Here is a 15,475-nt window from a genome sequence, read left to right as displayed (position 1 = left end):
TTAAGATGTACAATGACTTAAACAATGTTACAAGTGATAAACTGGCACCAGATTTTGAATTTAAGGCGTATACAAGTTAATGCCGGTGTTCTGATGAAGCTCACATAGTGAGTGAAAGCGCTCAACCTATTTGTTCTGTTTTTATGGATGTTTTTATACCGAATTTTTTATGATATGGTGGTCTCTATGTTGTGAATAAACTTTCGTCTACTCACAAAAGGTGTTGGTACACTTATTGGAGTTTCCTGGCAGCTTTTAGTATTGTTGGTGACATTGTTGTGGATATTCTGTAGTCGTATTGGGCCATGGATACTACCGGTGTCCATTCCCCTAGAAGGAGGTCTGACGAGAATGCTGATATTATCCAACTACGAGAGGATATAGACACATTAAAAGGTGAGATCAGCCACCTTTTTGATCTATTCAAAGAGACACCCAGAGGTATGGGTAACAAAACATCCACTAAAATTGGCAGCAAGTCAGAAAGCGACAATGCGACCGATGCTATCGGCAGTATGGATAATGGAATATCAGCACCAGGTTTGTGCTTTAAAGCACCTTTTAAATCTGGCAATAAGTCAGATACTGACAATGCGACTGATATCATTGGCAGCATGGACAACGGAGTATTAGCACCAGGTTTGTGCTCTAAAGAAAATCAATCAGCTACATGTGGTAATTGTTATGAATGTAATATTTTAACCACTCGCAGTAGGGGAAATGAACTGAATGATGACAGTTCCGCTGTCCCCAATGGACAGAGTTCAGGTATACGAAAACTTTTAAAAGACACTGATAACATTTTAGACATAACCGAACCACATAATAGTAGTAAAATTAATATCACAGACTTTACATTTGACTTTTCATTGTATGAAGTAGATGAGGAAGCTAAACGGACAGGAATGAAACCTAAATGTACCTTCCCTATCAAAACTTATTCTTCAGTGACCGGGAATGTTATGCAACATAATAACAATGGTATCGTTCACTCTACCATACCTCCGGACACATTATTGGGAAGGTCTGATAATGGCAATAAAGACATTCAGTTTAATAAATTTTTAACCACTAATTGTAATTTGGACAAGGTTACACAAGATTTTGAGAAAGCTAAGCCCATTACCAAACCAATGGGAAGCTTGAAGGATATGATATATTCTTTAGGCAAGTTATTGAAACATATTAATGGTTTGAAAGTGGACAATGCTTATCTGCACAAATGCATTAATATGAATATTGTACCAAAAGGGTTAAGATTTTTCAAAATACCAATGGGTATTATATTGAATGATGTATGTATTACTGAATTTAATGATTTTTTCCATGACTGTGGTTTTAAATACATGAAAATTCTCATTAAATATAATGATGAGAAATTAAGTAAAATGATACAAGAGGCAGAGACATTAAATACTAATATAACTAATGATTTACTTTTCTCTGAATGGGAAAAAGTTATACTCCAAACAATTTAATATGGCTGAAAGGTGGATATCAAATATTTGTGATAGAAAACAGAAAAAGATAACTAGGGAAGTGGAACAATACAAAAAGGGTTTGGCCTACAGTTGGCAGATTCATAAAGGTAGAAGAGATTATGTAGACCAAGGATACAGTAAGAATACATATGAAGGAAGGGAATTCCAGGAAAGTATTCCATCTAACAATTATGAGTCACATTTTTACAGGGAACAAGGGCCACAGGGACAACTTTATCGAAACAAAGCTCAGAAACAATTCCCAATTTATGGGAGGAACAACAGGGGACAGTGGGGAAGGAAAGTAAATTGGTAGAGAAAGAAAAAAACTGTTGGTAAAAATACATGTAAAGAAAATTGGTACAGGATAACATTTATACATATGACAATTTCAAAGTATATAATTTTTCAGATTTGGGCATATGTATTTCAAATTTTTTGGCTAAAGGTATGAAATACATACCCATTCCACATTTTAATTTAGTCGACTGTCTATGTGAGGTCAAAAAATTCACTAGAAAGATCAATTTACCCATTTTCTTTAACAATAAACCTAATATGTATCATCCTCAGAATAGTGATAAAAATGTGAATAAGTCAATAGATACAGAGTTCAAACTTAAAAGTACATTTATACCTCCTAGCCACCCCAAGGTAGATATTTATGAGACAATTGTGACTAGGGAGTTATACCATATGTATAAAGAGTACAAAAGGACTGTAACCAACAGTAATTTAACTGGTGATGAAAGTTAAACTTTGAAGGCATTACAGAGGAACACACAGATTAGAGTAATGAAACCCAATAAAGGGGATGGGGTAGTTATTTACGACAATATGCAATATATTATGAAAATGTATGACATATTGCATTTGTCAGGTAATTCTGAAACAATCTCAATCAATGAAATTAACATTGCGTACCAAAGAATAGACTCATATCTTGAGGAATTCCTCATTGACAGAAGGATATCTAATGAGATTTATCATTATATGAAGGTAAAATATCCTAGGTTGGCTACTCTGGTAGGGATACCGAAGGTACATAAAGATACTACCACCCCCCCATTTCGACCGATAGTTTCAGGTAGTAGATCAAAAACATTCCCCATTGGCAAATTTATAGATATATAGTTAAAACATGTTTATAACAAAATACCCCATATGGTCAAAGACTTCTGGGAATTTCTATGTATGTATCCAACAAAAATTTGGCAAGAAGGATACATGTTTGTTACTATTGATGTTACAGATTTTTTTTCTTGCATCCCAAACAGCCAGGAATAGAGGCACTTTGTAATAGTATATCCAAACATTCTGATTTGAAATGGGATGAAATTTGTTTAATAATGGAATGTATGTCATTGGTTCTGGACTACAATTTTATATATTTTGAAGGTGAATATCTCAGGCAGACCAGGGGGGTAGCAATGGGAGCAGCATGTGCCCCCATTTTTGCCATCCTGGTCATGCTTGATTGGGAGGATTCCACTCTTTTTTTCCCAGAACATTTTCCAAAAGCATTATACGGTATTCCAGATTCCTAGATGACATACATTTAGTATGGGGAGATACACAGCAAAACTTTAAAAGATTCATAGAATTTTTGAATACTAGCAGTGAGTTTTTAAAGTTCACCCACTCACATAGTTATGAGGGAATAGCATACTTGGATACCTACATATATAAGCAAGATGGAGATCTAAAATCAAGAATTTATAGAAAAAACACCTTTTCGAATGATTATTTGGCTTACGATAGTTGTCATCCAAGGAAGTTAAAATATAATATATTTAAGGGACAATGTATTCGAGCCATATGCATGACTTCAGATTACAATGAAATGATGGAGGAAGTCAAGTATATCACAGGTTTATTTAGTGACAGGGTTTATCCGTCAAAAATGTTGGAAGATGTAGGACAGTATGTAATAAATGAGTGGGGAAACAAATATAAGCCACTTTTTGCAGCCGGAAATGATAATAGCAATAGTATTAATGCCATAAGCAATAAAATCACAGTATGATACAAGTTTTCATCAGAGGTCCTTCATTATACGTTATATTCCTATTTCAAACCAAGTGTTAGATATTATGAACAAATTTTGGTATTTAATGTCTAAAGACGGTAATTTGATAGATATTGTGGGGCACAAACCAGGAACAGTTTATAAAATGGGTTGCAATATCAAGAATTTATTGCAACAGCCTCCTACAGGTTTTATGAGAAGAGTAGAGAATAACAATTTGCAGAATATAACAGGTGGTACTAAAAAATGTGATGTATGTAACCAATGTAAATATATTTTGGAAAAAGACCAAATACATATTGATAATGAACATAGACAGTTGGTGAAATTTAGAAAAGGAAACTGTAATACAAAAATGGTGATATATATGGCCAAGTGCAGTGCATGTACCAGTTATTATATAGGCAAAACAGAAAGATGCTTTAGGAAGCGCATATATGATCATATTTATAGTATATCGAAAAAAGATTCCACAAATGCTTTATCTAGACATGTTGAGAAAATGGGGGCTAAACATGAATTTAAATTTGTCTTATTAGACAATATACAGATAGATCCCAGAGGAGGGGATTTTAAGAGAATATTAAACTTTAGAGAAGTATGGTGGCAGTTATTTCTCGATGCAACTACCCCACCGGGATTAAATGATTTTATTTCATGCAAGCCCATTTTGAAGATGGACATTAAATAAAATAACATATTTTTTATGACAGTCATGTAATTCACTTGATTTCTTACAATCACACAGTACATTTTTTTTTTCAGATAGGATATACCCAGTTCGAATTAACAACTTGTCATGAATATTCATAACATAGGATAGACATTTATATAGGTTACAAAATCCATACATACTAGTATGATTGTTTACAATTCACTAATAATATTATAGTTGGGATAGTTGGAACCAAACTAGCAATTTATTATGCAGAATGATAGTAGTGTGAATGTTTGAGGAATTTGTTCATAACATTCACTATTTATTGCATTCAGTGTCCAAATTATGTATTTTTAAGATTTTTAACATATTAAACCTTCTTCTGTTGTTTTTAACATTTATATGTTCACTGTTTTTACATTTTATAGTGTTAGCTTATTGTAGTTCACAGAGACCGGTTAAGTACACGTAAAGCCGTTTTAATTTCTGACTGCTGCTTTAAGATGTACAATGACTTAAACAATGTTACAAGTGATAAAATTGGTGCCAGATTTTGAATTTAAGGCATATACAAGTTAATGCCAGTGTTCTGATGAAGCTCACATAGTGAGTGAAAGCGCTCAACCTATTTGTTCTGTTTTTATGGATGTTTTTATACAAAATTTTTATGATATGGTGGTCTCTATGTTGTGAATAAACTTTTGTCTACACACGGAAGGTGGTGGTACACTTATTGGAGTTTCCTGGCAGCTTTGAGTAATGTTTGTGAAAACATCAGGGTTATGTATATCTGACATGGCTTAGTGGTAATCCACTTTGTCTATGGTGTGCAGGGTCATGGGTTTGAGCCTTGCAAAGGCTGTTAATTTTGCTACTGGACAGAACAAGGGCCGTTAGATACAGAGTGATTAAGGCACTTTTAATCAGTTGTAAGTGGGTTTGCGCAAAGGTAAACACTGCTAACTTCTGGTTACAGTTTCTTATACTCAGTTAGCTTCTAAATTGCTTAACCTGTGTAGGCATTGCTTACCCTTGTGCAAACAGGCTTAAATCCGCTTACTGCTGCTTAAAAGTGTGAGTGCTTACTCCCGCTTACCCCCACACTAATTTATTTAAAACAAAAGAAAAAGGGTTGATAGGAAAATGGTGAAAAAGGGGCACAAAGAGGGAAAGACAGTAGGGAAAATGGATAGGGATGTGCAGGATGGGTGTAGAGAAGGTCCATAGCTGCCCATTTCTTCTACAGCAACAGCTATGCATATACACTGATTTGGAGGTAGATTTGGATGCTCATACCCCTGAGAGAGGGGTGAGGACAACAATAATATGTTGTGAAGTCAATTAGACCTGATTACATGTATCCAGTGGACATGTGCAAAAGGGACTGCTATATATGAGGCGAGATTTTATTTTGGGAACAGATTGCCTTTTTTTTAAGGTGAGAGTGGGATGTTGGGGAGGGATAGTAGGCATATTTGGGGAGGTAGGTTGGGTAGGATAATAGACAAGACAGACAAGACAGCATACAGGGGTGGTATATGACATATGTGTGGGGTAAACACCATGGATGGGGAGGGGTGTTTGGAATTCGGAAGCCCATGAGCCCCCTAGTGGAAACAGTGGGACCAAGGTCCCAACCCTTGGGCAGTCACCACTGCACCTTCACAGCCCTGAAGGTGGCTGTGCTGGTGGCTGAGTAGGAGGGGAAAGCTCACCCTCTAGTTGCAACACCTGGCCCTCAAGCTGATGTAGCAGATCTCCAAATTCCATGCAGAGCTCGCTATGCACAAGACCCCGGACCTGATGATGGGTGACAGTATCCCGTCTGCGCCTGCTCCCTGGGGGCGAGCCCCATCCCCTGAGGCGGTTCCACCCAAAGGTAGTGCAGGACCAGCAGATGAGGATGTCCCGGGGTGGGCCCCACATGTGCTGGTGCCCAGTTCCCACGGCCAGATGAGGTGAGAGAAGTGGGTCTGCTGGGACCGGCCTTCCCAAACATACTATGGTGTTTCCATTTTATTGTGGGTTAGTAATAGTCAACACATTCCAGGATTAGGTATAACAGCATGCATAGATATTCCCATTAACCTGAAACACCAGATATGGAACAGTTGCATAGCAAACAGAACACATGCATATATGGAACCACAGTGGCCATTACAACAGCATGCAGGTACATTGATGGCAGTATGCCACCAATGTGGGAGTATTTCAACATGAAACACGCATAGAAACAAATTTCAATATTTATCAAACAATAGGACATATGTCCCAACAGTAGATTTATTTTCCACATATTGATTGAGTTGTGTATTTAGTTTATTGTTGCAGATATGGTGGGGGGGGGGGAGAAAGATGTCAAGTACCAACTTGTATATCCCTGTAGTTCTCATTACTTTCCTAGTCAGTGCTGTGATCTGTACCTTTCAGGTATTATTACACTACCATATGACCTTAGTTTGGACAGTGGTATGGATGTAGACTATATACATGAACTGTTTTACCTGCAGTATACACCTCTTATCTGGTATACCTGTGGAGGTATTGTTTGTTAACACTACCTGACTGTTTCTATACATATTGCCAGATTTCAGGTTGATGTTATGCACATACCTCTCCATCTCTTATTGCACACACTCTGGGCATGTCCTGACATCATGCAGGTGAATCCGGGACATATTTTGACTATTGCCCTCATAAACCTTTGGTGAGTCGTACAATGACAGGTTTGTTTTCATAGAAATTTTTCAAATATTTACAGGCCTGACAGTCAGTTATATGACATTAAATGCTGCTTAAATGTCAGAGATTAGCACACTGATATGCCAGGGGGACAGGGTAACAGCCAGCAGATATGGGCCAATTCTCTGGACATTCCAGACTGATCTGTACAGTTGCGGGGTATGATTCTGCATACAGCTTACTACTACTCCCAGGATTCGAACCATGGTTGGGTGTACTAAAATAAAACAGTATACATCACAGTTGGGTGTGCTATATAGATATTTGCTGTGCTTCTTTTCTCTGAATTCTTACTATAAGTCTCCCATGGTTTTACAATCTGACTTTGTAATTACAACACTCTTATACAGGGTTTCCTAGACAGTTTTATTATGTAGCACTGTGTGGATGACAGTGATGAGTAATACCTTATTAGTCAGAAATACTGCAACACTAACACTGCCATACAATACCAGACTAAACAGTACCAGTCCAGGATTTAAATATTTTATTTCTAGGCACAGTTTTCATATCTGACAGACCTGTGGGGAAAATATTTGTTAACATTACCAGATTTGGGACATACTTTGCTTATTACTCTCATAACACTTTGGTGAGTTGCTAGAGTGACAGGTTTGTTCTTATGGATATATTTCTGACAGTTTTGATGTCTGACAATCGTATTTCATTATTTGCTGCCTTAACTTTTGGGATCATCCCACTGATTTGCCAGGGGGACATGGTGACAGACAGGGGACTTACACCAATTATCTGGACTTTCTGACAATATGTGTACAGTTGTGAGATATGATTCTACATACAGCTTACTACCACTCCCAGGATTCGAACCATGGCTGTGTGTGCTAAAAATACAACACTTCACGTCTCAGTTGAATGTGCTATTTGGATTATGTTGTCTATCTTTTCACTGTTTTCTGTGTAAGTTTCTCTCAGTTGTACAATATGACCTCTTGTGATTACAACAGTCATATACAGACATTCCTACACATTTTATGTATGTAGCACAGTGTGGGTAACACAACAGTACTATTAAGAGTATGCAACACTACATTACCATATAATACCAGAGTAAACACAAGCAGTTCAGCAGTTAGACCTTTATTGCCAGGCTATTAACCTTTTATTTACATACAACCTATATGAGACTCTTCCTTCCATATTGCCTGGTTTATTCAGTACATGCCATATACAATACAGGTTTTATACTTTCAATTAACTTTCTACTACATTTAGATTTATTTCTTATGACAGTACATGCAATATTATTACTAACCTGCCTCGCGACATAACCTCTGCAATCTACAGGCATAGGCTTCTCGGTTCACAGCCCGCTCGCCTGCCACTGTCAAAGACATAAGAGGAATATTTAGCCATATCTATCCATAATATACATGAGCTAGCAATTATTAAACCGGTAGTAGACTGATACACATGGCTGGGACATCACCCATCTGCCTAGCATCTTGGATCCACTGACCCAAGAGCTCCCTCTTTCTCTGTTTCAGGTCAGCATAGTGATGCCTGACCTGCTCATCAGTTCTAAGGATGCCAGTGGCACTGGTGAGGTCACAGGCGAGATGGTCCCAGGCTTCCACTTTATATTGGGAAGCCTGGTACTGGCCCTGCAGCAGTCTCTGGTCATGGTCTTTAACAAGGAGTCCTACCATGACTTTGGACTCCTGGATGCCCCAGCTCTGTGCCCGGAATCACAATCCTTCTTCCACACCAGCCATAGTGCCTACAAAAGGAAGCTGCAGCCAGTTATGAGATGTATTCCTGCCTGTGGGGTTTAAAAAGGGCTGATTTGCCACACTTTGCCATGATTGGATGTTTTTTAAAATGCTAAGCTATGGGCAAACCTGCTTACCTAAGGTTGGCATTGCTTAAAGGGGTATACCACTAGACAAATTGATTTAGTTGGCTTACACATTGCTTACACCTAGCAAGCAGGGGTGTGCAATGCTTAGCATTGCTTATTTTTTAATTTGTACACTATTTGCTGTTTGGCATTGATTTATCATTCATTACATGTTATATATGTGTTTGATATCCATGACTGTGTACGTACACTGTATGGGGTCCTTGTTTTTTGGGGGGGATTTCAACACTTTATTACAATGACACCTCACATCTGGACTTAATGCAGTACTCCAGTTCACATATTTATGTTATGTAGTAAGTTATACAACATAAAACTGTATATAGATTCCTTTCACATGTTCATTTTGATTTTCCTATAGTGAGGATCTGTTTGGTGATACCTCAATTTTATGTACAGCTGTGATGGCTTACTTGTTAACTACTGTGACTATAGTGTACAGAGTCCTGGGTTCAAGACCTGCAAGGGGTGTTTATTTTGTTGCTGGCCAGAACAGCGGCTGTTGGATACAGAATGACAAGGCACTTTTAAGCAATTGTAAGCAGGTTTGTGTGAGTTTGCATGGTGGTAAGCAATGCTAACTTCAGGTTAATTATGCTTACAGGGAATTAGCTTCAATATTTCTTAACCTGTGTGTGCACATTGCTTACCCCCACACAAACAGGCTTATACCCACTTACTACTGCTTATAAGTGCTTACTGCCACTTATCCCCACAATAATTTAGACAGAAATGTAACATGGTTCTTGGGATGGTGGTGGATTTGGGCACTCTATGGATTTATCATTCATTACACATTATACCTTCGATTTGTATCACTGATTCATGTGTACATATACTGTATGGGGCACTTGTGTTTATCTGTGTATTTTACATTACTACAATGACATCTTACATCTGCATTTAATGCAGTACTCCAGTTTACAAATGTATGTTATTTAGTAGGTTATACAACAAGAAATATTGTTAATAAAGTGATTTGACTGGAAAATGGAATTTACTAAAGTGAGAATTGAACTGGGAATGACTGCTCTTAAGGTGAATGCTCTGACCACTACACTATTGCAGTACTGCTTCATTTGCATGTATCTTGATATTTATCTTCTTGTGCCATTTAAGCTACAGTGTGCGTAGCTAAGCAATGGGCAAACCCACGTACCTACAGTTAAATTTAATCTGTTTGATAAAAAAAAGTGTTTATATTGTTATATTTTAAATATTGCTCTTAAAAACTTGGGGTGTTGCTAAGGTAACGGGGTTTGTTTTTATGTACATTTTCTGACAGATTTGAAGTCTGACAATCATATGTTTGCCATTATTTCAGACTTCATTGATGAGATCATCCCAGTGATTTGGCAGGGTAAATGAGGGATAGGCCAGACGTATGTGCCACATATCTGGACATTCTGCATTGATCTATGCTGTTGGGGGTATGCAACCCCCTATGAACGGTCTCACTCATTTTAATTGCCAAACAGCAGTTCTTGACTGTGGGGGATGTATATTGTGAGAACTCTGCTCTCAGACATGCCCCCTGCACTCATCCATGCTCCGTGTCCATTTAGGAGCTTAGGCAGCATGCCTTCATTACTAGGCATGGCGTGCTTGCGTGCTGCTCCTAAACGGTCGCTTCCATGCAGGAATAAGCTATTCCTGCATGGAATCTTACTGAATCCTTGGGGTTATTTGCAATCTAACTGTATTTGCATTTGTCTTTATTTGCCTGTCCCTTTAAGTGGACATTGGTTTCTGATTGAATGTGTTGTTTTTTGGAGAGTTTCTTAAGCAATGTGATTGGACAGTTCATATATTTTTTTATAATTATTTATACTGCTTTTTAGTTAGAATTGTTGTCTGATGAAGCAATATTAATTATTGTGAAAGCACTCACCTCTTAATAAATCCATTAAATTTGTTTTTTGACTACCTGTGTTCCTTCTTCCTAGTGGGGACTTTTGTGTATTTCTACAGTTTATGTGGTTTGTTGTTTGCTGCTGGGATTTCTTGTTGGTTTTATGTTTGAGCAGCATCATGGCAGATGGGAATGCGACCAATGTTGAAAGGGATATGCATCTTTGCTCAGAGAGCAATGTTAGTGGTCGGCTATCCAGCTTCATGAAGGATTTACACAATCCGTTATTGACAGGAGAACCTTTGCTCTTTCAGCAAGAATCTACTCAACCAAAAGGTTTGGAACTTAAAGCACGCAGTTTGAAGCATGATTTTGAGAATAATCTATTTAAATATAAAAGGCTTCAGTGACAAAGATTTTATTTGGAAGCCTATATCAGCTTGAATGTAGTACCTAGAGGGCTGAGGGTTTTGAATATGCCCTCTTACAGAAATACGTACCCTACCCTTCTGGCTCAATGGCAGAAAATACATTTAGAAACTAGTAAGGCGTATTTAAAATTGCTGATTGACTTCTTTTGTCCTTTTGAATCTGAACTGATTGAGCTGATATATAAACAACAGTATGAGCTGCAAATGCACATAGGAGAAGAGGTTACTGATTTATTTCTGAATGAACTTATTGTGAAGGATGAAGGGTACGAGCAAATGCTTTTGGCACAAAAAAAAAGAAAGCTGGCCAGAGACTTACATGACTTTTCGAGCCAACATGTATTTAAATGGCCAAAGTCCCAGGAAAGGCTTAATAGTCAAATAGCGAATCAGGGAGTGCAATCCCTTGAAATATCAAACCAGCAAATGGCCAATATGGAAGTGACCAATCAGGGTTCCTTAGAGGCTGGACCTAGTGATCCAGGAAGAGCAGAGACTATTTCTTCACTGGAGCCTGCAATGTCTGTATATTCCATGCCATTAGTTGATGCACCATCTGCAGCAAATATGCTTCCTTCAGTAATATCCAGGGATGTTATACCAGTTGCCTGACGAAAGATTATTCCAATACAGGGCAAACAGGTTTTTCCTATCCTTCCACTTCCATTCCAGAGTCAATGGAAAAAGTTGTTCGACCAGGAGCAGTTACGAGGAGGGCAGAAGAGGAAGGAGCCACCAGTATTCACACAAACAAGGACCTTGAAAAAGATATGGGGAGTCAATTCGGAGAACTAGTATAGAACATTTTGAGGTACATTTTAAAAGATGTCGAACATTCATTATTAATGAAAGCCTTGGGGTCTATTCCAATTTCTAGAACTGATATTAGTGACTTGTTAATTGAGTTGCGTATGTTCACACATAATGTTGCTCTAAAATTGATGTTTGGTAGAGCTGATAATACTGAAGTAATGTTGCACAGGAAAAACAGTGTTTTTGTGCCTAATTTACCACACAATGTGGAAACATTTCTGAAGGCTTACGAAAATAATATATATAATGGGTTTTTGGTCCAGAAACACTTGAATGATAAATGCAATTTGTCTTCTGCGGAATGAGCACTGTCTGATCTACAAGAAAATAAGGACATTGTCATTTGTCCTGCCGACAAAGGTGGACCCATTGTAGTTTTGAATTCTGAATACTGTTATAATACTATGCATTTGGTGTTGTCTGATCCCACAACTTATTGTGTTGTTCAAACAAATGTTGATAGAATGAAGCAACAAATTGAAAATGTGTTAAAAGAAAGTCTGTGCATGGGCATGTTAACTAAGAAATTGTATGAATTCTTTATTGTGCATGAACCAGTGATACCTCAGATAAATAGCCTCTCTAAAATGCACAGAAATCTGGTACTCCCCCCGTTTAGACCAGTAGTTGCGGGAACAGGGTGGCTGACAGAGCCCATTTCTGTGTATCTAGATAGTCAATTGAAGAAAGTCTTAAATGACTGTCCGTCAATTTTGAAGGACATTGAATACTTCTTACATGACTTATACTTGGCCACAGTGGATTTTAATTGACTGAGACCTAATTTTTTGGTTACTATTGATGTTGTGTTTCTATTCACATGTATTCCAAATTACGAAGGGATTAGTATGGCAAAATGACTTTTGACTCAACGTGGCAAAATCATTACAGCAGAGTGATTTTATCTGTATGTTATTAGAGATAGTGCTGGAACACAATGTTTTTGTGTTTAGGGATGCATGCTACTGTCGGATTTCAGGGGTAGCAATGGGCACTAATTGTGCTAATTTCTATGCAAACTTGGTAATGGCTGAATGGGAACATCAGTATATCCTTGGTTTGAATAATCCTCATGTAAGGTTTTATCAACGTTTTGTCGATGACCTCTTCCTTATAAGGGATGGGGGGGCCTAATAGATTTTGTTGAATATTTGAATGGGACTAATACATTATTGCAATTTTCCATGAAGAAATCTACTCAGTCCATTGATTTTTTGGACGTTACTGTAGTTAGGAAAGATGAGATTCTATCCACCAAGTTGCATAGGAAAGAATGCTACTGCCCTGCATTTTTACACAGAGATGGCATGCATCCACAGTAAATTTTCACACAGATAGTCAATTGACAAGCCATGAGAATGTCACGGCTATCATGTGAAGAAGAAGACTTTGTTCAAAGTTTAGAGAGACTGGCACAAGAGTTTAAGGTAAGAGGATATAGAGAAGATGAGATTACCCGGGCATGTACACGAGTGGCTCGGGAAAGAACAGGAAGAGCCGGGCCCTACTTTAGTAATATGGCTAGGAATAAACTGGCAAGAAGGCCAATTCAAATACAAATTCCTATGGTTTTATCATATACTGAGGATGTTAATAGAGTAAAGGAGATTGTTAGGAATAACTGACATATTCTATTCACAGAAGAGCAGACTTTAGAACTTGTGTGATCACAACCAAGATTTGTTCATGAGAACAAAAAGAATTTAAAACAGTATCTGTGTTATCCAAAAATTTGCACACAACCCTTAGGGATGTTAGCTGGGACTTATTCACATTGGACACAATTGCCAAATTTATATCTGGATGAATCCAGGTTTAAACATCCAGGGACAGGACGACTGTGGCAGTTGAGAGCCACGGCTAATTGTAATACCAAAAATATGGTCTACGTTGCACATTGTGCAATGTGTTTTAAGTTCTATGTAGGGAAAACTAATAGACATCTTAGGGAACGTATTAGGGACCATGTTTACTGTACCATGAAGAAATCTACTCAGTCCATTGATTTTATGGACGTTACTGTATTTCGGAAAGATGAGACTCTATCCACCAAGTTGCAAAGGAAGGAATGCTACTGCCCTGTATTTTTACACAAAGATAGCATGTATCCACAGTATACTTTCACACAGATAGTCAATGGACAAGCCATGAGAATTTCATAGCTATCATGTGAAGAAGAAGACTTTGTTCAAAGTTTAGAGAGGTAAAAAGGGGTATGAATACAGTGCATTGGCCAAACACACAATATCTACTGGGGAGCAACACAGGTTCTTATTTCAGGTTTTATATGTGTTGAATGATAATGTCAGACAGAGTGATTGGGTCAATATGACTGAGACAATTGAATTACAATGGATTCTCAGGTTAGGGGCACATAGGGGTTATGGGTTGAATGACAGCGTCCCACTTAAACCGGTGCTGAAATCTAAAATAATAAATAGGAATAAAAATGGAAATAAAATAATAGCAATGTTTAAATAAAAATAACAAATAATTTTAGATTTTAGTGAGATTTATGTGTTTCTATTAAGTAATGGATGCTATTTGCAATCTGACTGTATTTGCATCTGTTTTTATTTGCCTGAATGGTTTCTGATTGAATGTGTTGTTTTTTGGAGGTTTTTTTAAGCAATGTGATTGGACAGTTCATATATTTCTTATGACTATTTATACTGCTTTTTTAGTTAGAATTATTGTCTGATGAAGCAATATTACGCAATATTAATTATTGTGAAAGTGCTCACCTCTTAATAAATCCGTTCCTTTGTTTTTTTAACTACCTGTGTTCCTTCTGCCTAGTGGGGACTTTTGTGTATTTCTAAAATAAAATAAATAACTTTCCATGAAGAAAAAGAGGATTTTATAAAAAGTAAACATATCCTGAATGAGACATTCTCTTTTAGTCTACTGTTTAGCCACAAAGGATTTCACATGTGAAAAGGTTAAACATATATTATCTTCTAAGTGTTGAGTGTGAGGATATTAAGCAGAAATCTACACAGTTCAGACATTTTTGCAATAGTTTACACATTCTAAAGTTCTTTTCCAGCAGAAAAGACCAAATCAGGTGAATAGATTTACATGACCTGAAAATATGGAAAACATCAGAGGTAGAGTTGTCACTAAGAGTATTGCAGCTTGGCAAGTCAGTTTCGCTCATAGAAGGTAATTTGTGGGGAGTTAGAGAGGCATTGTGGAGTCAGATAAATGTGCTAATGTAAACTTTTTGAGAAAGATTCAAGACTTTATAAACATTACTTTAAATTGTTTCCTTTTCCTGATCCGGATAAACATTTTTTCTTCTAACGAAATTAAATTAATAAAGACAACCAACAGCTTGAAGAACGGATCTCTGAACAGAATGGAAATGTATCATTAGGTTATACATTAAAAAAAAAGAAAATGATTCTTTTCTGAGGTATTTAGAGCAAGACGAGATCTGTTTATAAGTAATACTATCAAGCCCAGACAGTGAAAAAAATTTCCATCTGCAATCTTTATTCAATTTATCAGTAAAGTAGTACAGGTTTTGAGGTTGCATAAAAGTAGCATTTCTGCTGTACAGATTAAGTACTGGATTTTAAAAGACT

Source organism: Protopterus annectens, chromosome 1.part1, assembly GCF_019279795.1.
Source record: "Protopterus annectens isolate FY-2018-M chromosome 1.part1, PAN1.0, whole genome shotgun sequence".
Taxonomy (NCBI): Eukaryota; Metazoa; Chordata; order Ceratodontiformes; family Protopteridae; genus Protopterus; species Protopterus annectens.
Note: the sequence above shows the minus strand (reverse complement) of the source record.